Source organism: Meleagris gallopavo, chromosome 2 (assembly GCF_905368555.1).
Source record: "Meleagris gallopavo chromosome 2, MGAL_WU_HG_1.1, whole genome shotgun sequence".
NCBI classification, from domain to species: Eukaryota; Metazoa; Chordata; class Aves; order Galliformes; family Phasianidae; genus Meleagris; species Meleagris gallopavo.
The window spans coordinates 64,701,624-64,729,374 of NC_139405.1; the positions used below are offsets into that span (position 1 = coordinate 64,701,624).

General features: G+C 38.6%; 1 long non-coding RNA gene across 1 annotated transcript; it reads left to right on the forward strand.

Annotated features, from left to right (window-relative positions):
* The first annotated feature begins 514 nt into the window (after positions 1–514).
* On the forward strand, positions 515–27,751 carry LOC146545008 (uncharacterized). Its single transcript, XR_014881433.1, has 5 exons — positions 515–1,382; positions 4,755–4,888; positions 23,012–23,106; positions 26,090–26,173; positions 27,156–27,751. It is a non-coding gene; the product is annotated as an uncharacterized LOC146545008 (long non-coding RNA).

Here is a 27,751-nt window from a genome sequence, read left to right on the forward strand (position 1 = left end):
CAAGCTGCCTCATGCCATGTGACCCATAAGACAGCCGAAGGCTGCCTCATACTCAAGGGTTCACCTGTGATTGCGAATCAGAGCAAATCTAGTTTGTAACCTAAAAAAAAAATAAGCACATTTTCTCCCATCCTGGAGAGAAAGTTTTATTCAAGAACTTTACAATCTTATTGGAAGCTGAGCTCATCTTTCATTTGCAATAAAGGTAATTGAGTAGAAGAAACAAAGGCATTGATTTATTCTTAAGCCTCTTGCTAGGTTTTTTCTTTGATTAGTCAGCTGTCTAAGTGCTAATGACATAGATGGCCCAAGAGTACTGCCAAGACTTTTCTAAATTTCTGACAAGCTGAAGGTAACATGTTGTGTGAAGAGTTGGTCAGACTTAGAGAAATCTCCATTTCACATTTCTGATGTGTAACACATCTCTGTGTTACATCTCTCAGGTTTCTAATTCAAATTTGCCATTTAAAACAAAAAATGATATCTCTGATTTATCAGGCAAATGATAAATGGGATCATTTACACCTTGAATAATAAGGATTATGAAATGATAGAAATTAAACTCTAAGAATCAAAATCAACCACTGTTTTTGACAAAGATAATACGTAATGCTTTCTTTCTGTATTAATAGGAAGAAGATAAAAACTTTTGTGCAATTAGTGTGAGAAAAAATTATAGATTCTTACTGTGACATACAGCTAGCTCTGATTACAATAATAACTGTGCCAGCTTTTTACTTTCACATGCATCTTTCCCAAATTATCTCTTATTTTCCAACTGAAGTTTATTTTCAATAAAACAGCCACATAATTTAAGTCATACATTTTAAGTATGTTCTTAAGCTTAAAAGCTGATGAAATTAAAATATTCTCCCTCTCTTCCTTCCTCTCCATTAAAGGAACTATTCATTTACATTTATTAAAGTTTGATTATTTTTTTCCCTAACAATGAATGAATTTCAAGCAAGGGCATGAATCCAATATTCTATTCAGCTAGGTGACAAATTTTATTGCTTTTTTTGAGGGTACCCATTTGTGAGGAGTTCCCTACACATCCACAATCAGTGCTGCAAGCTTCTGTTACCTTTTCAATGAATTCACTGAAATACAAAATTTGAAACACAAAGTGAGACTGCTACCCACAATTTTTTTTTAGTAACCTGTCAAACTTCACTATTTCATCAAAAGGCTATTCAGGAAGAATAAATCTGCACATAATATCCCTTGAAAATGTGTTCCACAGACATGCAAGAGATATTCTTACTAAGAGATAGAAATGGTGATTCTCTCTTATCCCACACAGATGAGGAAAGAGTCATCTTGTCACCAACTACGACAAGAAGGAAGAGCAAATGATGTATCTTGAATAGCTCCAGCAGAAGGTATGAAATAAGATATTGTGGAAATGTGAAGAAGCTAGCACTATGCACTTCTATATACAATGAATGCATGCAGAGGGACCTAGGAGCAAACTGGTGAAGTTGAAGACTCAGAGAAGGATGGTGCGCTTGTGATTTACGGATAGTGTAGGAAGTGATAAGAATTGGCTCATATTTCACTATAAAATCTGGCTGCACTGAGCAAGGAGGATCTGGTTCAGATCTGGAAGAGAATCATAGAATCATAGAATCATAGAATCATAGAATCATAGAATCACAAGGTTGGAAACAAGCTAAAAGATCATTTAGTCCAACCATCCTCCCATTACCATTGCTAACACAAGAAACTAAACCATATCTCGCAGCTCCTCATCCAGACGCCTCATGAACACTGCCAGGGATGGCAACTCCTCCACCTCCCTGGGCAGCCATTCCAGTGCCTGACCACTCTCTGAGAGAAAAAGTTTTTCCTCGTGTCTAACCTAAACCTACTCTGATACAACTTGCGGCCATTTCCCCGGGTCCTGTTCATTGCCTGGGAGAAGAGGCCAAACCTCTCTTCACCCCAACCTCCCTTCAGGAAATTGTAGAGTGCAGTGAGGTCTCTGCTGAGCCTCCTCTTCTCCAGACTAAACAATCCCAACTCCCTCAGCCGCTCCCCATAAGATTTGTGCTCCAGACCCCTCACCAGTTTTGTTGCCCTTCTCTGGACACGCTCCAGGGCCTCAACATCTTTCCTGTAGTGAGGGGCCCAAAACTGAACACAATACTCGAGGTGCAGCCTCACCAGTGCTGAGTAGAGGGGGATGATCACCTCCCTGCTCCTGCTGGCCACACTATTTCTAATGCAGGCCAGGATGCTGTTGGCCCTCTTGGCCACCTGGGCACACTGTCGGCTCATGTTCAGCCGAGCATCAACCAAGTCCCTTTCTTCTTGACAATCATCCAGCCACTCATCCCCAAGCCTATAACGCTGCTTGGGGTTATTGCAGCCAAAGTACAGGACCTGACACTTGGCCTTGTTGAACCTCATCCCATTCATCTCAGCCCAGCAATCCCGCTTATCTAGATCCTTCTGTAGGAAGGATCCACACCACCTCCCAACTTGGTGTCATCTGCAAACTTATTGAGGGTACACTCAATCCCCTCATCTAGGTTGTCAGTAAATATATTAAACAAGATGGGCCCCAGTACCGACCTCTGGGGGACACCACTTGTAACGGGTTTAACTCCATTAACCACTATCCATTGGGCATGGCCCTCTAGCCAGTTCCTTACCCAAAGAAGTGTATATCTGTTCAGATCATATACCTGTTCAGACCACAGGCAGCGAATTTCCCCAGAAGAAGTCTGTGAGAGACCATGTCAAAGGCTTTGCTGAAGTCTAGATAGACTACATCAACAGCCCTTTCCTCATTTACCAGACTGATCACCCAGTCATAGAAGGAGATGAGGTTGGTCAAGCATGACCTACCTTTCATGAACCCATGCTGGCTGGGCCTGATCCCCTGGACACCATGCACATGCTGTGTGATCTCACCCAAGATGATTTGCTCCATTACTTTCCCCGGTATTGAGGTCAGGCTAACAGGCCTATAGTTCCCCGGATCCTCCTTAGGGCCCTTCTTGAAGATGGGAGTCACATCAGCAAGCCTCCAATCCTCTGGGACCTCTCCAGTTCACCAGGAGATAGATAGATGGCCGAGAGCAGCTCGGCAATCACCCCCGCCAGCTCCCTCAGCACCCGAGGGTGTAGCCCATCTGGTCCCATGGACTTGTGACAGTCCAGATGGAGGAGGAGCTCTCTGACTGTCTCCATCTGAATCACTGGGGGCATATTCTGAGTAGCGTCCCAGACTTCCAGATCAGGGCATAAAATGCCCAGAGGATAACTGATTTGGCTATTAAAGGCAGATGTAAAGAAGGCTATTAAAGGCAGATGTAAAGAAGGCTGTGAATTGGGTGATCTCTGCATTTCAAATGACTGCACAGCAGCCACAGTTCATCTGACTGGATTTAGACTGAATCTAGGCTGACCTGCTAAAGATTGACTATCATCAGTAGCCACAACAAGCATTTTTCAGACATTTCTGTGACTGATCTGCCCTAACAATGGTGTCATGCTGGTGGCTTGAGGCTTCTCCCTTGAAACTAGTAAGCTCCAGCTGTTTTCCGAGATCTAATCCGTACAGCTGGTATGCTGTCATCATACAGTCCAACTACCTATCGCACTTAAATACACCTCCAGAGCTGAATGCAGGGCTGAATGTAGGCCCCTTAAAGGACTCAAGCCACAGAAGGTAAGTAGATGCATAAATTAGTGCAGAGCTGGTTATGTGTCTGTACTCCCACAAACTACAGGGCACAAACTACAGAAAGAACTCTCTCTCACCCACCAAGGAATCCACTGAAGCCAGACAAAGTAAGAGTGTGAAAAGCTTTTGGCAGGAGGGAGGGAGTCAGCTTTCAAACATCTTTTGTGAGGCCATCTGCTCTTTGCTGGTATCTATCAGAGCATTTACTCACCTAAAAGGAAAGATATCCTTGCAAATAAATCAACAGTGTTCAAGCTACTATACAATTGTGATGTAATTAATTAAGCATGCCTTGAGAAAAAAATATAAATGCATATTTGTATGTTTCACATACATTCACACAGAAAAACAAAATTCTAAATTCTCTCTCAAAACAGGAAGAAAACAGTAAAAGCAAATTAAAAAAAAAAAAAAATCCAGTAGTTTTAAGTTCAATCCACTTGCTCCTTAATAACTTGGCTGCAGCCAAGGGAGGGCAGTTTAGAGGGACTCAGAATGCCATTCTCAAGCTTTCAAATGAAAGCATAAATTTAACTTGGTAGTTAAGAGATTCTTAGTACATTTTCCTTCTAGTTATTTGCTTCAGGAATTCAAAATCTGTAAGTTGCATATTTTTCATCATTAAAGCTTCTTTAAAAAAAAAAAAAAAAAGCACAGAATTTCAAACAATTATCATTCCAGCAGACTGGGCTTCAAAATTATCTCAGATATCACTAGATACAGATAAAGCCATCTTACATTATAACATTAAACAAAAAAATATTGTGTTTTCTAGAGGAATCACTGGAATTGGATAGGAAGAAATCAGAATGTAAAGTCTATTATTAAAATTAAATCCTGGCAAAGATGTTCCTATGGAGGTTACTTCTATTGTGATATGAAGTCTTTGGCATAAAGAAGAGGTGAAGATACTGAACCTTGTGGCCCACCTTAACTTATTCTCTTTCTTGCCTGTAACCTGGCTATGTTTAAGCTCAGAGAGGCTACTCTGGCCGTTGGAGTAGAAGAAGCAACCTTTGTGCTGTCAGACCCTAGCTTCATCTGCGCTTGTTTCTTCCAGACTTTACAGGAAGCTTGGAGTCTTGCCAGACCCAGGCCAGATTCTGAAAGGATGGGAAGAGTGGACTATTGGGCAATGCTGGACTTCTGACCGGGGCATATGCAAACTGGCAAGCTAAAATTAAAGCCAGGAAGGTATTTTAAGCATTTTAGTTTTGTTGGTTTTTTTTTTTTTTTTAAGTGTGGAAAGATAATAAATTTCACAAGTTGATAAATAAATCATAAAATTAAGCTATTCTCCTTAAAATAATTTTCCCCTAAATCACTTCAGGAAGGAAAGTTTCATTAATTCTATGTACAATATATTTTTAATGATATTTATAAGGGATTTTGAAGTATGCATTTATTATTAACTGATTTTATCATGGTAGCACCTGAAAGCCCAGGATAAAGACCATGTTTTTATGGAGGGCAGTAATAAACCAGGTCTTACATTTCAAGCATATACACATCTCCTTGGAATGTGTTATAGTCAAAAGAATTGCCTACAGTAGTAAAGGATAGTAAATTTGTAATAATTTATATTATAATAATTTGTATAATTTTGTAAATTTGTATTTAGATTTCTTTTTCTTCAACTGTTTGTTTAGAAATGGGTCACTTAGTATAGCAGATGTGTCCTCCACCACAGCATATTTGTGTCATATATTCGGAAAAGTTTCTGACCAACTCCCTTGTTTAAGTCACTATAATTTAACATTCTGTTTCATTATTTTTTAGAGCAGACAGAACAATTAACTAAACTTATCAGTTGTTCATCTGTGTTTTTCCCCACCTGCAATTTACACAAATAATCCACTATGGGAAATTTTACTATTGTCCTAATAAATATATATATAAACTCCACATAAGCATGCAGCTTTAAGCTAGCAGAAATTATTCAGGAAACGTCACTTAGCTGGTTTATGCACCAGAATGTAAATGAGGCCTCTTTTTTTTCCCCTGGTTACCAGTAAAGATGAGGCATTCACTGCTTTCATTGCACTTCACTCCTTCTTCCTGTTGCCATGGAAACCAGGGTGCTAGTCAGGCTGCAGAAGGGGCTGCCATTGCAGGTGGTTTGCAGATACTGTATTAATAAATGAAGAACTAAATAAATAAGCAGGAACCACATTTTCCTCAGAATGGCAGCAGTAAAAAGCACATCGCTTTTTCACTTTTCATCTGTGTTGTCGGCCTGTGTAATTTGGCTACAGAGATGTTATAGAAAATGTTGACTGCATTATAAAATAAGCACGCGTGCATTCTTGTACCTGGCAAGACATTTGTGTATATTTACATCCTTCTCTATAGCAATCAACTAAAATGTTGAAACAACATAAACCAATTGAGCTGAAGAGAATGAATCCTAAAAAGAAAGGGACGATAGGAGAGAGAGTGTATTTGTGAACATACACACTGATGATTTATTCATGTGCATGCTCAATTTATGTGCTAGGGCTTAATACCTATTTTGGGACCTATTTGCACAATGATCCTGTTGTTCTGAAGAGATTTAAATTAATATAATTTTGATCTAAGATATCTGAATTAACATTAAAAAAAAAAGCAGACAGAGGGAGAGAGAAATATAGAGAAATATTTTAGCTTGATTTTAAGTTTGTTTAGCTTGTTTTAGCTTGAGGAAAGCAGCATTGGGGAACACTTTATTAGTCCACTCAAGAATCCCCCACGTGCTTAGAATGTTCTTTACTAATTTCAGCAAAATCTTAAAAATTGGTAGAAATCCCATGTTTCATGTAAAATATTTTGTAAAAACTAAAGGCTGCCAGAGAGATCAATGCCCGCAAAAAGGAAATACAATAACTCCTCTGTTATCTATTCCATTTCACGTGTTTTACTACTAACACAAAAAGGTCTTACTTCAGTTCCATAAAAAATAACATTTTACTAGAGAGAGGAAGTGAAGAAACTGCATGGCTTATAGCATTGCATATGATGCATCTCAAGTCTTTCCAGTATGAAAAAAGCTCCACAGTTATTGCTCATTCAAGTGCGCATAACATCTTAATAAAATGTATCCACCTATTCTCTTTTTAACGATCTTGATTTCCCTAAGAAAAATTAATGTTAGTGTTATTCATCTAAGGAAAGAATCATCTGTCTGAGCTCTTCCAGTAGACTATTTGTCTAAGTCATAGACATTCCAACAGATTTAAGATCAAAAAACCCACACACAAAAGCTGTGAACCTAGAGGGAAGCAGACATGAGATTTGCTCACTGACGTCCACATGAATTTTGAGTGTGCACAGAGGAAAAAGGAAGAGAGAGATGAGAGAGATGGCACAAGTCTTGAGTATGGGAAGTTTCAGAAAGAAAAATTTACAGGAAAAGGGAAAACTGGAGGACCTCTGTCTCAGGAAGGAGGCTGGGGAACTCAGGATATTATTGAAAATTAGAGATTTCATGGGATTCTAAGCAGGATTAAGGGATCCTTTCCTTTCTTTTTCTCTCTGTTTGATTATGCCCTAGATCCCCAAGGAAACCTTTTCTGCCAATCTCACTCATGAGGTGTCCTCTCCTGAATTATACAATCACAACCCTAATTCCTCCCCTCATCATACTGTGCTTTGTAAGAAGCTTTCTTCCTCCATTAATTTGCTGCCATAAAATAACATCCTATTTAACTTATGATTTCATAATTTTTGATACTTTTTCTGTAATGATTTTATTGATATTGTTAGCATGGGACAATGAATTTGAAAAACTTCAGTTCTAACTCAGCATGGCTATTTTCATGCCAATAAGATATTTTCAAAGAAATACTTAGAAAGAGAAACACTAGTTTTGGCTTGTGATTTTTTGTGGTTGTTCTTTTGTTGGTTGTTTTGGAGTTTTTTATAACTTATCAACAGAGCTCTAAAATAACCTGATTAGCAAAAATAGAGCATATAGTAAAAGCAGTGGAAACTGAAGATATCTTCTCTACTATATAGTTTACTACATACTGCAAACTGTGCCAAACCATGGGTTTTCTATCTTCTTATTCCAGGATTTACCCAAGACTTACTGCTTATAAAGGCATCCATGAACCATAGTGTAGATGCAGGTAGGTCATTCATGACTACCACATAGCTACAGAATTTGTTGACAAACAAGAAAAGAGACCTCCATAGATACACAGTCTTCTGCCATTCCAGTCATTAAAATAAACATTTTGTGCCAACAGTTGAAAAATACAGCCAAGAAAAAGCAATATATATGAGATAGTTAAATAGGTCATTCATGTTATCAAATTTCCAGAAGTAATACTGACATTCTAGTGAGGAAAAAAAAAAGGATGTTTTTTTTTTTAGAGGGCCAAATGGCAGAAATCAAAATGTTGACCTTGTATCACTTTTTCATGAGCCATTTTTTTAAAAGCTCTGATTTGGATTTGCCAGTGGAAGCCTTCTGGAAAAAGCACAGACAGTTGATTCTGTTTTCTTTATTTCTTTCTGATTTCAATCTGGAATGTAGCTTGGTTGCTGAGATCATTGCGCAACATGAATTGTACAGAAAAATCCTCATTTCTGTAAGATAAATGTGCTGTTTTCAGTTGAGCAGGCAAGAGCCTTCAAAATTTGTGCAAGTAAATGGAAAAACACTTATAATGATGGAGAAATTTAAACCACATCCTTTTGTACTCAAACCACCTACCCCCTAAGAGGAAAGAGTTGTCAGAGAAGTATTTCAATTCTGACCATGTCTGAAGTTTCAAAGTAGGCTGTTTTTTTTCTCCTACTGTCTCTAGAAGCTTGGAATTTTTAAATTTACTTTTCTAGGCAGAAAATAAAGAAATCTCTTCTATACACACTAATTTAAGCACAAATTGGATCAAAATAATGTCACTCATATAGAAACAATGAATCCCATGAGCATCTAGTGAAAAACTGAGACAATGCTGAGCATCTCTGAAATATATTCACCTCACGATCCACTACTTTTTTCTTATATCCATAAGAAGTCTAAGCACATGCAGACAGGTAATCCAAACTTTGATTTAATTTAGATTTGGATTCTGTTCAAGTCATCTGTACTTACTGTAAATTTTTAAGAGCCCAGGAACAAATATAGTTTAAAGCTGGCAACCTTCTCATATGCAAAGCTCCCTCAAAATCAGTATAAATGTGCCTCAATTAAGTTTCCAGGCTAGACCTCACTTGGAATTACAGATTATAAACATCTGCTGCATGATCTGTAATATTTGTCTGTAAAATCTTCTCAAGAGACATTCTTATGTACAAAGTGCATGTCTTAATGAGAAAAGAGGCAAATTTGGTTTTGATTTGTTTTTATGATTGTAAGAACACTGATGTCATAGCTTAAAATTGAAAAATATGCTATTGTGTTGTATAGCATTATATGGCAGAATTTAACCTCTTACTGAGATGCAGCAGAAAACATGAGAGGGCATTGTTAGTAGTTAGCACACTATTATATTTTCATAGCTTATTTTCTAAGCCTGGTAGAATCTGGAAAACAGATGGAAGGGATCGTAGTCCTGCAAGTTTCCAAGAAGCCTTGGTTATATAATTTATACTTTTCACCAAAAGGTCAACTGCTACTGAAGTCCAAAAAGGTACAGAAGGATCTTCTGAGTAGGTAAAGGCAGAGCAAATGCTCATAGGTTGCTCATAAAGGTAAACAACAGCTCAGAAGATATGGATAATTAAGATAATGGAGCAGCAGCTGCTGTAGGACTGTAGGCTGCCTACTTTCACTGCCAACAAGTGTGGAAGTTTTAAAAAGCATCTCCAGCAGAAAATCTACTGTTTTGGAAATACTTATACTTGATTTAGCAAGTGGGAAACATAAAGAGGCCTACTAAGTACAAGTGATTCAGGAGGAACAGCCAAGAGTTCTGGACTTCTCAACTGGATTTCAGTGTTCAGAGGAGGTGTCCTGTGGTTTGAATTCTCTTCACAGGTCATGTTTTGAAATGGCTGGACTTATATCCTTGTCAGAACCATTCACTGTGCATTTCCAAAGGCAGTTTGGAGGACAGTGAGGTAATTCCATGCTCTCTTCTTACAGTCACTGGAAGAAAGAGAATTCTCCAGAGGAAGATCCAGATTCCACTGAACCCACTCAGAATCAAACGCTGGAGAAGAGTTGCTCTTCTCAGGGAAGACCATAGGAACATTTATCTCATTAGTAGGCTATAGTGTGTTTCTACATTTCACTTCTGGCTTTGGGAGAAGCCAAAAAGATGGGATAGACTCATTTCTGTACTAAGGATACTAGCAGAGGTTTATTCCAGGGAGAAACTTAATCCCATCTCTTGTATTTATTCTAACTATGGATTAATTTTTATTTGTTTGTTTTCATTACCACACTATTTAATTAGATGTGTTCTTACTAAATTCACCTGGGGACTTTTCCCTTCCAAAAGAAAGACGATGAGTGATTTTCTTCAGAAAAACTCTAGTGACTTAGCAGTTAAAATTCCCCTAACATGGGTGACTTCTGAAATTAGAAATAAAGAATTCTCATTTAGTAGCTAACAAGAATGTCAAATACAGCCTCTGCATTCAATAGCCAGAATGATGTCTGTTACCACATTGCTGAAACTATTCCTAAGCTAGTAATACATTGAGGAATAATTGATCTGATATTTTAATAATAGATCTTATATAGTTATTGAAGGTTAATTTTGGTTTCCATGAAGAGGCAGAAGATTGTGACCCAGCAAAACTGGAATATAGTAACCCTATTTCTTGCACTTGCCACCTACTTTTAAGCTAGTTATGTACTATATTTTTTGCAGCCTAACTACATGACTCCACTTACATTTGACGCTTTTTAATGTAAGCAAAAAGTTATTTCAGTATTCCCTGCAGCAGCAGCATTTCTCACTGAGTGGTGAGCACAAATGTCTCCTCAGATGCAATAGATGGCACAAGGCCCACTCCAAGGATCATGAATACCACAGAGAGTGTCTGCACTTCTTTCCATAGACTTTGGATATCATCCATAATGAGAGTATACATTTAGAAAAACCTTTTCATGGATGTCTAGAAGTCACGTGAAATACAATGTGAACGGAAAGCATAACAAATCTCTGAAAGAAAGCTTGATGAAGAACTTGACTGTGTATCTGGAGCAGATAAACCGAATGAGAGGCTGAAATAGTAATTCACCATTCTTGTGTTTTGGGGGAAGTAACAGGAATCAATATAATTTTCCTACTATGAGCTCAAATATTAATGCCTTTTACAATCTCTGTCCAGCATAAAATGAATCTAGAAGTTGGAGAGAACCCTCAGAAAGTAAGACTATTCACTGGAGCACATATAGAAGCAACAAATTTCTGTGGGGTTTGACACTTCATCCCAGAAATATGCCTTTTGATTAGTAGCAAATGGACAACCACAGCTTCACTCACCATGACTTTTACTTATGTATCACTTCCACTGGTTTGACAACAACTTAGTTTCATTTATTCCTGGATTTCAAACTTTTTTCTCCACTGAAGCAATACTTATTCTGCTTTTACATCTGCAAGAGGAAAAAAAAAAAAAGAAATGAATAACACATGAGCTCCAGTGTAATATGTAAAAATGTTAAAAACCAGCTTTGTCAGAGGAAAACAACATGAAAAAACACATCATAAAAAAATACAATCAAAGAAAATAGACACAAAAGCATACTGGTGGTAGAACCTCTACAGCTATTCATAAATTATGGTCACAACGAAAACTCTCAGCCATCCTAACTGCTTACACTTTGACAGAGTTATATGCAAGGTGAATCTAGTCTCCTCAAATGTGAAATAGCATATGCTGCAGAAAAAAAATGTTGCTTTTTCCTGTCAGTGGCCACAGGGGACAGGTATGCTGCAGGATGTTAGAGAAGTCTGTGCATTGAACCACACTGGCTGAGAGGGGTCTTTTGCTTGATTCAAAACAATTACATGCTTCTACAGCCATAAGTGCTTCAAAAGAAAGAGCCAAAAGGGCTTCAGCAACCTGCTCTGCTGCATCCAACAGAACTTTGTAGATGTTTGCTTCAGATAGTCAGAAAACCACGGAGAACGTACGCATTCTGCATAAACAATGGTGTTGGTACCTGCATTTTTAAGTGAAACATGAGCAGTTTTGCAACCTCTAAGCAACAGTGATTATGTTTTATGTTGTATTGTAAGTAGCTTTTTGAAATCTAGTGAACTGTCTCTCAGTTTCAGGAGAAAACCTAACAATGCACAAATAAAAACAAGAAAATTTCTTGCAAATTCTTCACGTAACATCAACTGATTGTTACACACAGCAGGGCATGGAAGACAAGGAAAATCTGCAGCTGCAATTGCCATTTACTACATGCTACTTGAGTGAATTCTGAATGGTTCAAGGATTTTTTCACCTACAAATAATGGCAAAAGATTGCACTTCTTATTTTAACATTTAAACTTAAGATATTTGTCAAGTATCTAGATTCCCAATGACATTTCTGATACAGGACTTTACTAGTTCCAGGCGATTTACAATTCTATTTGTTTACAATGCTGCATCCAAAAAAGTGAATAGTAACACCATTTTTCTGTAAAGTAAGCTATAAATTTTTATTCCTCTAAAACTACTGTCATCAAATAGATTTCTATATAAAATACTTGTTCTTTAATGTGACATTATTACTGCTATTAATATCTTGCATCTGTTGATCACAGAAACACGGATAACCAATATATTATTTTGTACAATTTAATCTGCATTCTAGAGTATGAAGTGAATATAGGTCAGAGAAGGTATACTACAGAAGTTAGTAAGTTAATCATACACAAGTTAATAGCTTAACCAATCTGAGTTTCATTTCCAAAATAATTGTCTGCCTTGAGGAGAAAGTACCTTGTTTTCAGTGTCACACAGCTACAACCAAGCATTATCAAAATACAAATTCAGTATCTTTACATTTCAATACTTTAAAACTAGCCTCTTGTATCCCAACAACTCTTCTGCTAAAGTCTCCTGAGTATTTACCCTGTTTGTCATTAGACTAGAAGATATATAATTGATGACATGAAATGTGTGCTGGCTGTCTGCTAATCACTCTTGAACCTTTAAATACACTTCACATATGAATGTGAAGTCTTCAGGTTTTTCAATGTGTTTTTAAAGTGCCTAGCTAGGAGAATGGAGGGCCCAAATGAGGGCTGTCACCATGAGAACACATGCCAGTGTGTGCATGTTAGCCAAGCAGGATGTGCTTAGATGGCTGCCTGCACTCTCTGTGGCTCAGTGCTGAGAAGCAGTACCATCAGAGGCAGTGGAAAGAACTGGACTTCACTGTGAGAAAGAAGCTTAGGATCCCAAGGACTTAAAGCTGTGGGAAAGAGAATTCCTTTCTCCCACTGCTCAAAGAAGAAATCACTTTCTATGGCAGCTTAAGCTGTTCACCGCAATAGCTGAATATGCAAATAAAATGTGTCATCAGTGGAGGATCCTATTCTGTAGGGTAAAATGTATCTTATTTCACTAAGGAACTCAATACTGACTAGATACTTAGATATTTTTATGAATACAAATTTTGCCAGGTCAAGATGGATTTATGTCAATGGGAGATAAATCCGTGTAACATAAGCATCTTTATTCTTCACTGAAATAGAAGTTTTCTTGATTGTCTTTGTCTTGACAGCCCACAAAGAAATAAAGTTTTTCAAGAACTGTTCTAAATGTTGCAGGGTTGGGATTCACAGTCACAAAGAATCACAGAAACAATAGAATCACAGAATTGTAGGGGTTGGAAGGGACCTCTGGAGATATCTGGTCCAAGTCACTGCTAGAGCAGATTCCATATAGTAGGATACACAAGAAAGTGGCCAGGCAGATTTTGAATATCTCCAGAGAAGGAGAATCCATATCCTCTCTGAGCAGCCTGTTCCAGTGCTCTGTCATCCTGAAAGTAAAGTTTTTCCTCATGTTCTTACGGAACTTCCTGTGTTCCAGTTTGTGCCCATTGCCCCTGCTTCTGTCACTGACCACTGTTGAAAAGAGCCTAGGTTCATACACTTGATTTCTGCCCTGTAGGTATTTATAAGGATTGATAATATTCCCTCTCAGTCATTTCCATGATGAACAGCACAAGGTCTCTCAGCCTTTCCTCAATAAGGAAGATGCTCCAGAACCCTAATCTTCTTGAACTGGGAAACCCAGAACTGGACACAGTACTCCAGATGTGGCCTCAGCAGGGCAGACGAGAAGGGGAGGATCACCTCTCTCAAGCTGCTGACCACTCTCTTTTTAGTGAATCCCCAGATATCATTGGCCTTCTTGGCCACAAGGTCACACTTGCTGGCTTGTGGCCTACTGATTGCCCACCAAGACACTATGGTCCTTTCTCGTAGAGCTCAATTCAGCAAGTAACCATGCAATGAACAGCTTTCTAGACTTTGAGAAAGCAAGCAGGCTTTGAGTCTTGGGCAATCATGACATTGTTCTTCGGCTTGATCTGCACAGGAGTTAATGCAAGGACAATTTCAACAGAAGAGCTGAAGGGAACTTTATTCCCATTAAAATTAAATCTTGATGCAGACTTGATTCCTTGGAGCTAGGCAATGATAGTGTGCTAAGATTGGTTATGTGATCCCAGACCATCACATTCCAGGGTTCAAATGAACTGAGAAAATTACATGACAGTAGCTCCAATATTACTGATTTCATCTTTATGAAGGGTATGTCCAATAGCTCAGCTGAGAAACAAGAATGGTCTCAGAGGAAAAGTTTGTTTCAAACATATCTGAATTTATATGCAGGCTCATTTGTACCTTCCCATATTACTGGAGTTTGCATAAAGTAGGTGGATTGACTACAGTCTGTGCTCCATTCCTCTCATTATTCAGGCTTTGCTCTGTGATAGCTGAATACTTCCTGTATGTACAGAGAGTAGCATGACAAGGAACTGCCATTTTTTAATTTCACCTTCCATTGTCCTCTCCCTGATTATTGGCTCTCAGCTTGCACAGGCAAGGTGATGTTGCCCCAGTCTTGCAGCTGGCTTTCTTGCCTAGTAATTACAGTAGAAAGTGAGTTTTTGAGAGCTTCACATTTGTGCCTCTGGCCCAATTCATATTTGTTGACTCTGAAAAGTCAACTGAAAGAAATAAATTCATCAACATAAAGTGGTGTCACATCATCTGGTGGGTGATCCATGCCACGAAAAAATACAGGGGAAGTTTGAACCTGGGAATCTCCAACTCAGGAGAGCCTCCTGTTGGCCATATTACTGTCTATTTTCCATTGGCTTTTTCAAAAAAAAAACAAAAAACAAAAAAAAAAACGCTGTGGAAATTCTTTAGCTTGTCACAGTAGAGAGTAGGCTTTGGGGTTGCTTTTTGTTTGTTTGTTTGTTTATTTTGTTTATTTGAGTTTTTTGTAATCTTTCTTGTCACAAGACATGAAATCACTACCCAGGCCATTAATTGGACAGACTTCCATTCTATTTTTTCAAACTCCTATTCATTCAGTCCAGCTTTTTGTGGAGACAATCTGGTGTTAGCATGGATTGATGGACTTTTCAGATGCTTCACTTGGAATAAGTAAGGCCAGAAAAGAATTAAAGCAGCAATGATATTTTCCATTAAGGAAAGTTCACTGCTACATGCAGTGAAATAGTCCAGAGTTCAGAAAGATGGAAGAGGTCAACAAAAGCACTGCTCTTCTGTGACACAACAGATTTAAAGAGCCTTTTAACTAAAAAGTATATGTATTTATTTATTCATCTGCTCATTCTGTTGTTGAGATGGCAAAGCTTTCAAGAACAGGCACCCGATGACCTCCATGGGAGACATGGAGGAACACAGGCCAGTGGTAGCAGTTAGTCTTCTGCTAACAGCATCTCCACACAGATTTAGTGGAGACACTCAGTCTGTAGTAAACACAGCCTAGGCAAATACAGACCTAAAGCTGTCTGCTTGCTCATTATTAATACATCGGGATCGTCTGGACCTGTGACCTCTTTACTGAATGCTCCACCCTTCTTTCCTAACTTCTTTTTCTGCCCACATGTGCAGCAGGAACCTTTCCAGACTCTGCATGTACACAATCACAGTTGCAGTGTCTTAGTTCAGATTCTGCACCCCAGAGTCCCTCACCCACAGGGATGGACTCTGACAAAGTCTGCACAGGAAAACAGCTTGTGTGTGCCCAGCATGCAAATGCTCCCCCTGAGCACAAGGGATACGATTTCATCTGGTAGCCTGTACCATGTGTAGCTTAATAGCAAACCAAAAATGCAAGAAGACTATAAATCATGCAGATATGGCAGGACAAAAAAAGACAGAAAAAAAAAAAAAGAAAGGAATGGGAGTACATCGGATAATTTTTTCATTCTTTTTCTCCTGTTACTAACAGACACTAAGCGCAAGTCTAGCAGACTAAAGTGCTATATAAAAATGAGTAGTAAATCAAGTGCAGGGAACAATACATCTGAAGGAAAAAGACTTCCAGAAGCGGACTTGGGCTTTTTTGTGTGTGAGGCCTGGAAACAGCTAATCTCTGCTGAGTAAAGATAGCAATTCAGATCAGATCAGTCGAATAGGCTGCCAAAGGAGGAAAACTAGGGAATCATTTCATTGTCACTACTGGGGAGCCAACAGATGCTTGAGATTCCATGTATTTGGGGGATAAATCTTTCAAAAGCTCCATTGACACTGGGGTATGTCAATAATTCAACATATTAGTTGGATGCAAATACTGCACAATAAGGCATGGAAAAAAAACTGTAATTGGGAATGCTGGGGCAAAGGGGGCTCTATCTTCTGACTAAGCCCATTGTTGAACTCCAGGCTGAACCTCCGACCCTTTACTTTGGAGAGACACAATAGGCTTTGATATGAGATGGTGGGAAACAGTCTTGGAGGCTCATTTCACATTCAGCTGCAATTCATCAGCTTGGCTGGGACTTCTAGCAGCTTTAATGACCACTGCAATTGATGGTTAAATCAATTTGTGACGGTGACAGCATGGCTGGCCCCTAGACTGTAACAATCCAGGATTACAACAGGCAGAAAGGGCCCCTGTTATTCAGACGTGCATGGTTTCTGCTCAGCTCTGAGTGGGAACAACAGTGGGACAAAGTCTCACAAGACCGGGCCTGGAGAATGTACACATTCACTCCAGTTGACTACACACCACTGCTTCTTCTTTTAGCACGATAAGGCAGTTTAAAAAAAAATAATAAAAATAAAAAAAAATTGTTACAAATAATAATATACAGTAGAACACAAAGGATGCTGATATTTAACTATATCCTTGGGGAAAGTGGCAACCCAGAAAGAATTTCACCTTTTTTCCCTGGGGACGAAGTGGGTGGTCAGTCTCCCTCCACCCTGTCCCAGAGCCTGGTGCCCCCACAGTAAAACTCAGCGACCTCTGGATTATGGCCAGGCAGGTTTGCATTTGGCAAGAGAGATATAGAGGGGGATGGGGGCCACATATAGCATTCAGATAATGAGAAGGAAGAACTGCTCCCTCTCCTGTCCCTGAAGAACAAATGCACATGAAACACACCATAAAGCCATATAATCCATTTTCATCTTTGCAGGACTGTAATTACCTCTTACATCAAACAGATATTGCAGGGAATGAAGAAGACCAAAGCTCACTCTGGTGTCCCTGCTGCTCATAATTACATTACACGATACTCGGTTGTTTTGGACAAAAGTCTGCAAGGCCAGTGCTTGCCTAAAAGTAAGACAAAAATGCAAGTTCAAACCATCTCAGCTCTCCCTTCTGACACATTTTGCTTGGTGCAATATGCTATTTGCACCTGAAAGATAAGGTGTTTGTTACTAGCAGACACAATTTCTGGAAAATATGTGATTTCAGTATAATACTTTACATCAGCTAATGCATTCAGCATCTGAAATCTATCAGACAGATATACTATCCATGTTGTAACATAGATATTACATAATGTGTATGTACATTCTGCTAAAGTCAAATTATACTTTATATTTCAGACAATTCAATGAAAAGCTATGTTTTGTATGTCACTTTAATTGAAATAATTTATCCATCTAAACAGAAGTTACGATGCTACGTATCTGATGGTGGATTCCTTTAAAAAATCAATATGATATGTTTTCAGAGAATCAAAATACTTAAAAATTTATATGAGGCAGCTGTTAATGTGAGCGCTACACATGATGCCTATCAATAACTTGTAAATTATATAGTAATTAATTACACATCTCTTTTTATGATTAGCTGTGGCTGTGCCATCTCTGTGCATACTAAAGAACCATTGAAAGTGAGTATTAAAAAAATTAAAATGTGAGTCACAATCCACTGACCTATTAAATAAATCACTTCATCTGGTTCTGAGTTGACATCTACAATTCATAAACAGTTGTAGAATCTTCCTTACAAAATGTCATGGTCTAAGTGTTGCAAAAGAAAAGCTGTCTGGATCCTTGAAATATGTAAATCAATTGGTTGATGTTAATACCTGAAAAATTGCATCCTGAAATAAAATACGACATCTTGAAAATGTAAACAACAGATTTTTTTCCTAAAAGAGCTGTCCAAATATTGAAAAAATATCATTGCTAACAGCAAAAAGGTCTGGCACTAGGTCCAAACCCTGACAGGGCAGGAAAGAAAAAAAAACATCACTAGGTTTCTATGGTAACAGTGCTGGTAGAAATAGTTGTGTGAGCATACTGAACATGCATAAAAGCCTTCCCAAGGGAGGTCAGAGGATTTGAAGAAAGAAAGACAAAAAAAAAAAAAAAAAAGATGGCAGCTTTTGCAGAAAGCAGAGAGACATTTTGTGCTGAATAAGTGTTTCACATTGGTGATGTGATCATTAAAAAAATTTTGCAAAGATTAAAAATTTTTGAATATCTACCCACTTGTACTTAAATCGCATGTTTGTGCGAGGGAAACAAGATGCTAAATGTGTAGAAATGGATTGAAGAATAAGATTCTGCATACTCTCTACTACATTAGATATATGTGACATACGCATATTAGCTTTTGCACACGTGTAGATGTTGGTGTGTGAATAAATTATGCATCTTCGTACAATGGAAATGTAATGTGAGACTGTTAACAGAATCCTTAATATATGCATTATCATATATAAGGCATCACGCATGGATATCATTGTATTAGATATATTAAATACATCTGTGCATGTTTAAACTATTAAACATGAGACTGAAATAGCTGACACAGATTACCATTAAGAAATCAGTATAAAAAGTAACTCAAAAAGACCAGCAAGAGGCACTTAGTATTATTTGTGGGTTTCTTACTTTTGGCAATTAAGATATTTTAATCAAATGTAATGTTATTAGCAATGATCAAGAAGACAGGAATTAGACAGAGTACGTCGTACAAAAAGCATTCAATATATACCAGACAATTCTGCTGCAATTCTGCCTGCTTAGGAACCAAATGATCACAGCTTATTCTTTGGAGCTAAAAATGTTCACTAGTCCTTTATTCACATCTGCCTCGATCCTCTCCGTTCATTGTTGGTTGCTATAAACTCTCTCCACAGGGGGATGGATTGGCACAGAGAAAAAACGTGACAGAGGCTCCCATACAGAGCATGAGCCATTGCTGCAAGTGAAATCCCACATCCATAAAGCCAGGGGGAGGGGAGAGTTCCTGGTTACACTCAGAAGCTTGATTTGTGCACTTGCAAAGGCAAAATAATCTTGACAGTGTCTGGTATGTGAAAGAGGTTTGGAAAAACATGCATCATTCTCCTAGATTTTCAGAGCATCACAGTAATGTATGTAACATAATTTTAAAAACTTGCTGGATTACGTTCTGCAGTATGGAGAGAGGATTTTCACACAGAAGAGGTGGCTACAGAAAGCAAACAGGATCTATAGTCACTGCTGCACCTCTACAATTCAAAAGAAGCAGCACATTATCTGGGACTGACCCTTGCAGAGATAAAAGTGGCGCAAAAACCTCCCTGCCCCGCTCGTCCCCTTCTCTCCTTCTGCCCCTTGCCTCCCCACAGCCAGCCACCATGTGAGGCAGAATGCGGCTTATTTGTGCCAGACACATGGCTATCCTCCCTCACTCCCTGTAAGGAAACCGCTATTATTATTCACTTGCTCTTATTCACCACATGCACTTATTCACCACTGTGCAGGGTGTGGAGTGGGCACACAGCCAGCAAGGACCATGCCTCAGAGACCTCCCCAGAGAAGTCACATAGACAAAAGATGCATTTAACTGTAATGCACCCAGCCTCATAGCTCCTGCAGGAAATCACACCATTGGCCACACCGGCCAAAAACCAGCCAACCAAACAAACAAAAAAGAGAAAAGAAACATATGACCTAGTCCAAACAGACAGAACCTTCCACTGGTTTCTCTAGCACTTTTGTTCTAAGCTCTATAGACATCAAGCTGCAGTAATTCTACAAACAATCTAGAAGTATCAAAAAGTCAGCATCATAAAGAAGTTGAACTCAAGATTCTCCATGCACTTATTTTCCTCCTACTCTCAGCTGGCAGCACCCCTATTTTCAGAACTGGAAGCAATGTATCATGCTCTGACTTTTAACAATGACCCTGACGATTTCACATGCTCCAGTGCTTTCCAGAAGCCCCAGCAGGCCAGGCTCCACATGGTATATGCTCCTGGTTTAGGGTATTATGCTATCCTAAATATGTATATTTCACTTGACATCTGGAAATGGTCAGTCATCGATTCAACATTTTTTTCCACGTCTGCAAAGACTTACATCCCAGCTGCTGAATTTTAATCCACATTCATGATTGCATGCCCTGCCTCCTCCTTGCTGTTCAGCAAACCTGGACTTTTTTCTTCTGTCACGAGTTCTTTCCTTTGCAAAACTCATTTTATAGCATAATTCCTGTCCTCATTCTGCATTTTATCTTGCTTGAATGTGATATGTGATAACTGCTTTCCTGTTCAGCAAGCTGTGTTGGGAAGAAAACGTCCCATCTTGCTAAAAGTATTTAACAACGTGTCAGTTTATTCTATTCACAGTGTGTCCCCGTAACAGCAGCATTTGATGGCATTCTGAACCTCATAACCATGGTGGGAATTCCCTCCTAAGAGGCCACATTAACATGGAAGCCGCTCTAATACCTTTCATACTGATGGACCAATGTGGATAATTTTAGTATAGATGATGGCCAACTTATTAAGACAGTGAAGTACGGAGCAATTAAAGACCTCAATTCTGTGGTATCTCCAAATATATATATGCCCTTAAATCAATGTCTTGTTTAAGCTTCACTATTTTATCCCCAGCCTACCTAACTTGAAGTCAGTTTAGAAATCATTACACTACACTGCACTGATTTGTTAGACTGTAAACACACCTTAAAACACCTGAGTAAAGATTTTGAACAGATTGTATCTTTCAACACTTGTATAAATTGCAGTGGGGTAACCAGTGCCTAAATTAGTTTTATTAGTTTTGTTTGTTTGTTTGTAATTAGCATCATGAACTACCTCTCTAAAGTTCACTGGATGTATAAACCTTCGTCAGACAAGCTGTGTTCTCAGCATCAGTGAGCAAACAATGGCCTTGGTTGGAAGGAGACATTGTATTAGATTGTAGAAAGACATAAACACACAAAACCAGAGAATGCACAATGTCCTAGTTTTTAAATGTTCAGATGCATTTATTTATTTCTCTAAAGAGTGACAAGCAGAATATTTAGTAGCTCCAGTATTTACATCATTTCAGTTCTTTCTCCTTCTTCAATGGCTACAATTAGTTGGTCATACATACAATTTTGTTTTATTTTTCTCCTTTGTAGAGATTCAGAAGATTCTGTTACTGTTCTGCTGGGTCTTAAATGCCCTATCTAGCCCTCCAGAAAATTCAACATGAAACTGTGATGTCCTCATACATGTCCACCCTACTATACTCTGTGCATCAAGCAAAGCTAGCAATCCATATGCTGAACCTGGTAGAGATCCTTTTCCTCTGGTTTGAGTGGCTGCAGCTGTGTGATATGGCTAAACCAGGCATGTAGAACAGCAGTTGCTGTCTGAGTTCCATTGAGAGAAATTGAAATACTTGCATGTCACAGGTATAGTACATAAAATAATATTTCTTGTCAGGTTCGCAACATCTTCCGGAAAAATCACGCTCAACAGAGTAATAAGGTTGTTTATAGGTATATGGGATCCCAAGAAGTAAATATACTGGCCAGGTGGATTTTATAGAAAACACAGCAAGGGACTGGTTTTGTGGCAGATGGCTAACTGAATCACTTATATCAGTTGTCTCCAAATGACTCACAGTACAGTTGAGATCAAATTGTCTTTTAAACTTACAATGAAAAAAAGGCTCCACTGAATCCTCATTATAGGCATTTACAACATGAAGGAGAGTGTGACAGCACTGTAAGTCAAAATCCAGGAGTGGAAAAAGATTCAGGTCCAGAAAATTTCTTCCTACGCACAATCCATAAGAATGTGAAAACCACACTTTAATACTTTAGATAAGTACTTTAGGTAAGTTTAGGTCAATCTAAAGAAACAAAAGACTATGAGGATTGAACCTTGGAATAAGAATACTCAAGTGTCTGTATTGGTGAAGCACGTTCAGGTATTAATAGCTGATCACTGCAGTGATTGTACTTTGCACACTGTTGCTATATTGGCTATTAATATATTATGGCACTATCAACCTGGTGTCGAAAAAACAGTGGCTCAGAGGCTTTGTCTGCCTGAATAGACATGCAAAATATCTATAATGTGTTATTCTGGAGCTGAGACCACAAGCCAAAACTGCTGAAGACTATGGAAATCACATGAGCTCAATCTATGAATTAAAAGCAAACAAAAATCTGTTTCATTTCAGCCTGAGCATTTTAAGTAGTTTACTGAAATATTATCCATTCACTTGTGCCAAACCTGTTCTAAACAATAAGCTAACAAGCATAACATCTTACGCACAAATGACCTGAAATCACTGCTTAAAAATCCAAACAGCAAGATACAGTCTTACTAACACATATAAGTGTACAAAAAGGTAGTGAATTCACAGAATTATCATTAAACTTCAGAAACAGCACTAAATACTTCTATGAATAATCACTGACTTCAGAGTTACTGTAAAATGTCCGAATTCAGGCATATTGTGGGGTTTTTTTTTACGACATCGCCATGAAAAAGTTGTTTACTCTTGGCCAGATTCTGGTAATCAAATCCAGCATAGTAGTTCTTTCTCTGAGTAGCCAGAATGAGTTCCACATACCTAAATACAAGAGAACACTTTGATCTTTGGCACTGAAAATGAAGGTCATTCCACTTTTATCATTTTTCAGACTCCTGCTACTTTGAAGCCTCAGAAAATTACTTATGAAACTGAGACTCAGCTCTACAGGATTGCTTGCAGAGATTTCACTCCTCACAAGAAAAGGTGACAGCATTTGCATCTTTATATAAGTCTTAAAAATCACAGCAGCTATAAAGCAGTGACATTTCTGCAGTAAGAATTACATGCTGCTTTTGTCGCATGCAGTGTTGAGGTAGCTAAGTAAATAACAGGTTTACTTTGCATGTGACCATTAGAAACTGTACATCTTAGATCATAAAAACAACCCCTAAGAAGCACAGTTTTGCACTGGCCAAGTAATGCAGAAAATAGCTTTTCATTAGCCATAAATCTTGACAGAAAGAGAAAATAGAGCCCAGGACTCCCAACAACAGCTTCTGTGCATCAGCCATTAGATCCATGCTGAAATGTCCAACAGGTCTAAAATTCAGTTATATGAAATCTCACATAAATATTTTAGTATTATATGATATTTTAAGTATTCCAAAATCTATGGCTAGGGCTCATGTCAGCTTTTAAAAGATTAAAGGTTATATTTTAGGGTAATTAATTACACTTACTTTCATTTTTAAAATGTAATTAATGTTTTTTAAAAGATGACATACTATTATTCAGGCCTTCATTGCTTTCATGTTTGGCATGTTTTTTTGTGCAATATGTACTAAGTAGGTAGAGCAAACATTTTGATAGGTGACTGAAAACAAGATCCAGGCTGATCTATGAAATTCTTTGCATACCTCAGCTTAGACACCTGCAAGTGCATAAAGGCAGCCTTGTCAAAGCCATTTGATGCCTTGTTCCTGCCAAAGCACTCTTATGACTGAATAACATGGTACGAAAGGACACATAGGCACTGAAAAGAAACATAAGCACTACAGGTGGATGTCTTTCCTTCCATGAAACTTAGCACCCTGCATGACAGGAGTCATGCAATACTCATCCCTGGTTCAGTTTCATGAGCTCCAAAGAGATACAGGTGTCCTTCTGTCAAGAGTCCTCCCATGGGTTGCTCTCCAACAAGTATATTGGGGACACTTCAGAAACCATTCTGTCCGTCCCTCTAGTGAGCCCTAACACTGATCTGGGACTACCTATGACCATCAGTCAAGGTGAATGCCTCCTGGTTAGGCCCCATCCCTGGAGGCGCTCAAGGCCAGGTTGGACCAGGCCCTGGGCAGTCTGAGCTGGTGGGTAGTAGCCCTGCCCATGTTGGGGCTGGCTGGGCTTTGAGGACCATTCCAACCCAAACTGTTCTGTGATTCAGTGATTCTATGATTTAATGTATTAGGACATCAGAACTGAGTACCTAAAGTAAGCCATCAGAACTGAGTCCTAAAAGGCCAAAAGATTTCTGTCTTGCTTCTGCATTTTTTTTCAAAATAGTTCCTCCTCATTCCAGATATGCATAAATGAGAAAATTAAAAGCAGACAGACAAGCTAGGGGTGTTACTTTTCTTTTAATAAAATTGAGAAAGTTGAAAATAGCAAGAATTAAGCCCTTAGTATGAGGTAGCAGACATTTGTTTTGCATAAAAATTCTCTGGCATTTAAAGCTTCAGAAGGCTTTCACCATGAGCTTTTCCTGCTCTTTGCTTACGTGGCACTGGGACCTCCTTCAACTGCTGAATATGTGCTAAATAGAAGGCAAGGGAAGATCTGGATCTTCTTTACTCAGTAGTCTGGGCAAGAAAAGAGGGATTTCTTCTTTATGTAATGAAGAAGTCAAAGAAGTAAGGCTTAGAGAAAACCAGCAGAAAACAAGATGTTAACACTTCTCCAATCCCTATGTTAGTGGTCTGCATTTGCCATATGTCTTCCTCTTAACCTGAGGTGCTGTCAGTTAGGGTGTTAATGTGCTGCTATTTCTTCTGCCTGCTTTCTACTAGATCTGACTGCTTGGAAAGGCCCTTCAGTAGAATCAGATGAAAAATGAGCAGGCAAATAACAGGGAGAAACATGAGGAAACAATACCATCTGGGTCATATTTCCCAAAGTAAATCTTAGTAAATTCTGACTAAGTCAGTCACACCACACAGATTCACATCAGATTGAGAACTCAACTCTTCCATACATATCCTACATACAAAAAAGTTCAGAATAATCTGTTACTTCCTTGCTACTATTGCCCTATAAGCAGTCTTTTCTTCTACAACGAAAAGGTCTTTTCCTTCTAAGGGATATGAATGCAAGGTCATGAACCTTAGCATTCATTCACCAAGCTTGTACACACGTACACTGTATGTGTACAAGATAGCTTTTAATTATTTTTTTCTGTGAAAAATGAAAATTGTCAAGTGCATTTGCTATAAAGAAAAATATAATCTATCCTATAATTAGCTCTTAAAAGGCAACTTTCAATAACCATGCCCTCAGCAAGATACTTTGCCATCAACATAAAACAACTCAAGACACTTGGGGAAAAAAAAAAAGTGTATTGAGAAAGAGAAAGCAAGATGGATAATTAAAACCATTCAGGAATGTGGGAGATGTCATTCTGAAGCAGAAATAACCTTAAGACAGAAACAGATTCAATCTAACTAGGGAAATCAAGCATGTCTGGCGTCTTTATAACAAATGACAGATAGCAGCAATAGCCAAGGTTTGGACTAGGTCATATATTTTATTAAAAACCCATATGGCATTATGATCCACTATGAAAAATGTGTATAGTAGTGGTTTATGGCTGCGGTTCATACACTAACAAGTTTTTCATTTACTTGAACATATTCCATCATGTTCAGGACAAGAAAGTGTTTCTAACAATCTATCTCTTATTAGTCATCATTTTGGCATTATGATATGATTAAAAAAGCAGCTCAGTACAGCTCAAGTAATGTAATTTAATAAGATGTACTACTTGTTGTTTGTTTTAGGATAGATGTTTGTGACCACCTGTTAAACATCAGCATATGTCATCTTGGACATTTGTGACAGATTGGCTGAATTCAAGACCAAACTTAAAGCAGTATCAGATATGCTACTGTTTTGGAGCAATGTAGAAGCAAATATGCTGATTAAGTTTAAAAAAAAAAAAAAATTAAAAGGCAATTTTCTACTACTTTCATAGGTGCCAGTGGGATCTGTGTAAGAATGCTGGACAAGAAAATCCACACTCCCACACCGTGTGATGGGGAAGGCATCTGCTGCATGGGTATTTATCAGTGTGCACCAGTCCTTCATGCAGAAAGTTCATGGCGCTCTGGGGATAAAACCGAGCAAAGTTTACAGATCAGCAACTTGTCAGCTGCAACCTCCATATGAAATTAAATGCAGATAAAATAAATAGAATGTTTTAAGGAAATGGAAATACCAAGTGCTGGAATTTCCTGGCTATATACAGCTGGATTTATTTCAAGCGCTGTGGACATGGAAAAAAACATGAGCTCATACACCCCATATGGGAAATATGATGTTGGTAAGGGAGGAAAACAGACTTACAGTCCCTGTTCTTTGGAAACTGTGGGATTAACCAGGCCAAAGACAAGGGAACAGTTCCATCATGAGTAGCTGCCCAGTCACAGCCCAGAGAATAAAATGGGCAGAAGTATGTACCCAGTAAGGAGAATGGACAAGGCTTTCTGGGGTTAGTGGGAGGGAGAAAGAAAATTAAGCCATGTGGAAGCATGCTGCGCTGTGACCCTTGCCCTGGCTTTGTGTAATTTTCTAATATAGAAGCAGATTATGTGACTTACTGATTCCAGTGTACAGTGAGGGGTCATCTTGAATTACAAGAATGAAATGCTCAAACAGGAGAACATCAGATCTGCAGCATCTGTGAGTGCAGCAGGGAGTTATCAGAGAGGGGATACGAGTAGGGGCTGCTGGAAGTGCGAAGTCGTAACATGCTACATCCTCACATTCAGCACCAAAAATTAGTGGACACCTGTCAATTAACCCCCATGTGTGGTTTCTCCATCTGTAAAACAGTTTTCTTGCAGGATGTGCCTACTAGAGCATTATAAGTTCAATTTGTAGTGTTGTTTTGAAGCCATACCTTCCCCACTCACCACACTCCCATTTGCATTCCCAAGACCCGCTGGGGCACAGGTTGAATTTCTCTGGGAGCAATTGAGGTAGGTGTAGTTCTGCAGGCACCCCATCTAATGCCTTCCAACCACTCTTGGATGTTTCAGATGTGCTGCTGGCGTGCAGCAATTCCCTGTAATGTGAACATCAGGCCCTCAGCACTCACTCTTCCATGAAGTGGAAGGCACAGATTTCTGTAAAATTGATTCTGCGAAGTGCTCGGCTGCAGCAGTGATGAGCAGGAGAGAACCACATGGGAGGAAGCTAACAGTCTTTTCTTCAGAGCAAGGTTTGTAGGGTGCAGAGTAAAAGCATCATATACCAGATGCAAGAAGGATAATAAGTAACACATAGTGGTCCTTAAATGGGCCACTTACACTTTCTGTGCACTGTCTGAGGTCGGTGTCTTGGAGAGAAATTGCATACATTCGTGTAACTAAAGACTGCCTTGAGGTATACATTCATGAGGTCAAATTAAAGTTGTACAGACCACCTTAATTCTGGCATTTCCTAAGTCTCAAGTGTTTGACTTTACAACCTTAATAATGTTCTTTTAACATAGATCTCGTATGTGTAATAAATTATATACCCTTCTCATTTTCAGTGCTCTTCTCACCAGTAATGCTGTTGGACTCTGGTTCTTTGTTATGAAAACAAATACTGGAAATTATTGCTGTTGTTATTGAAACCAGATGTACTACTC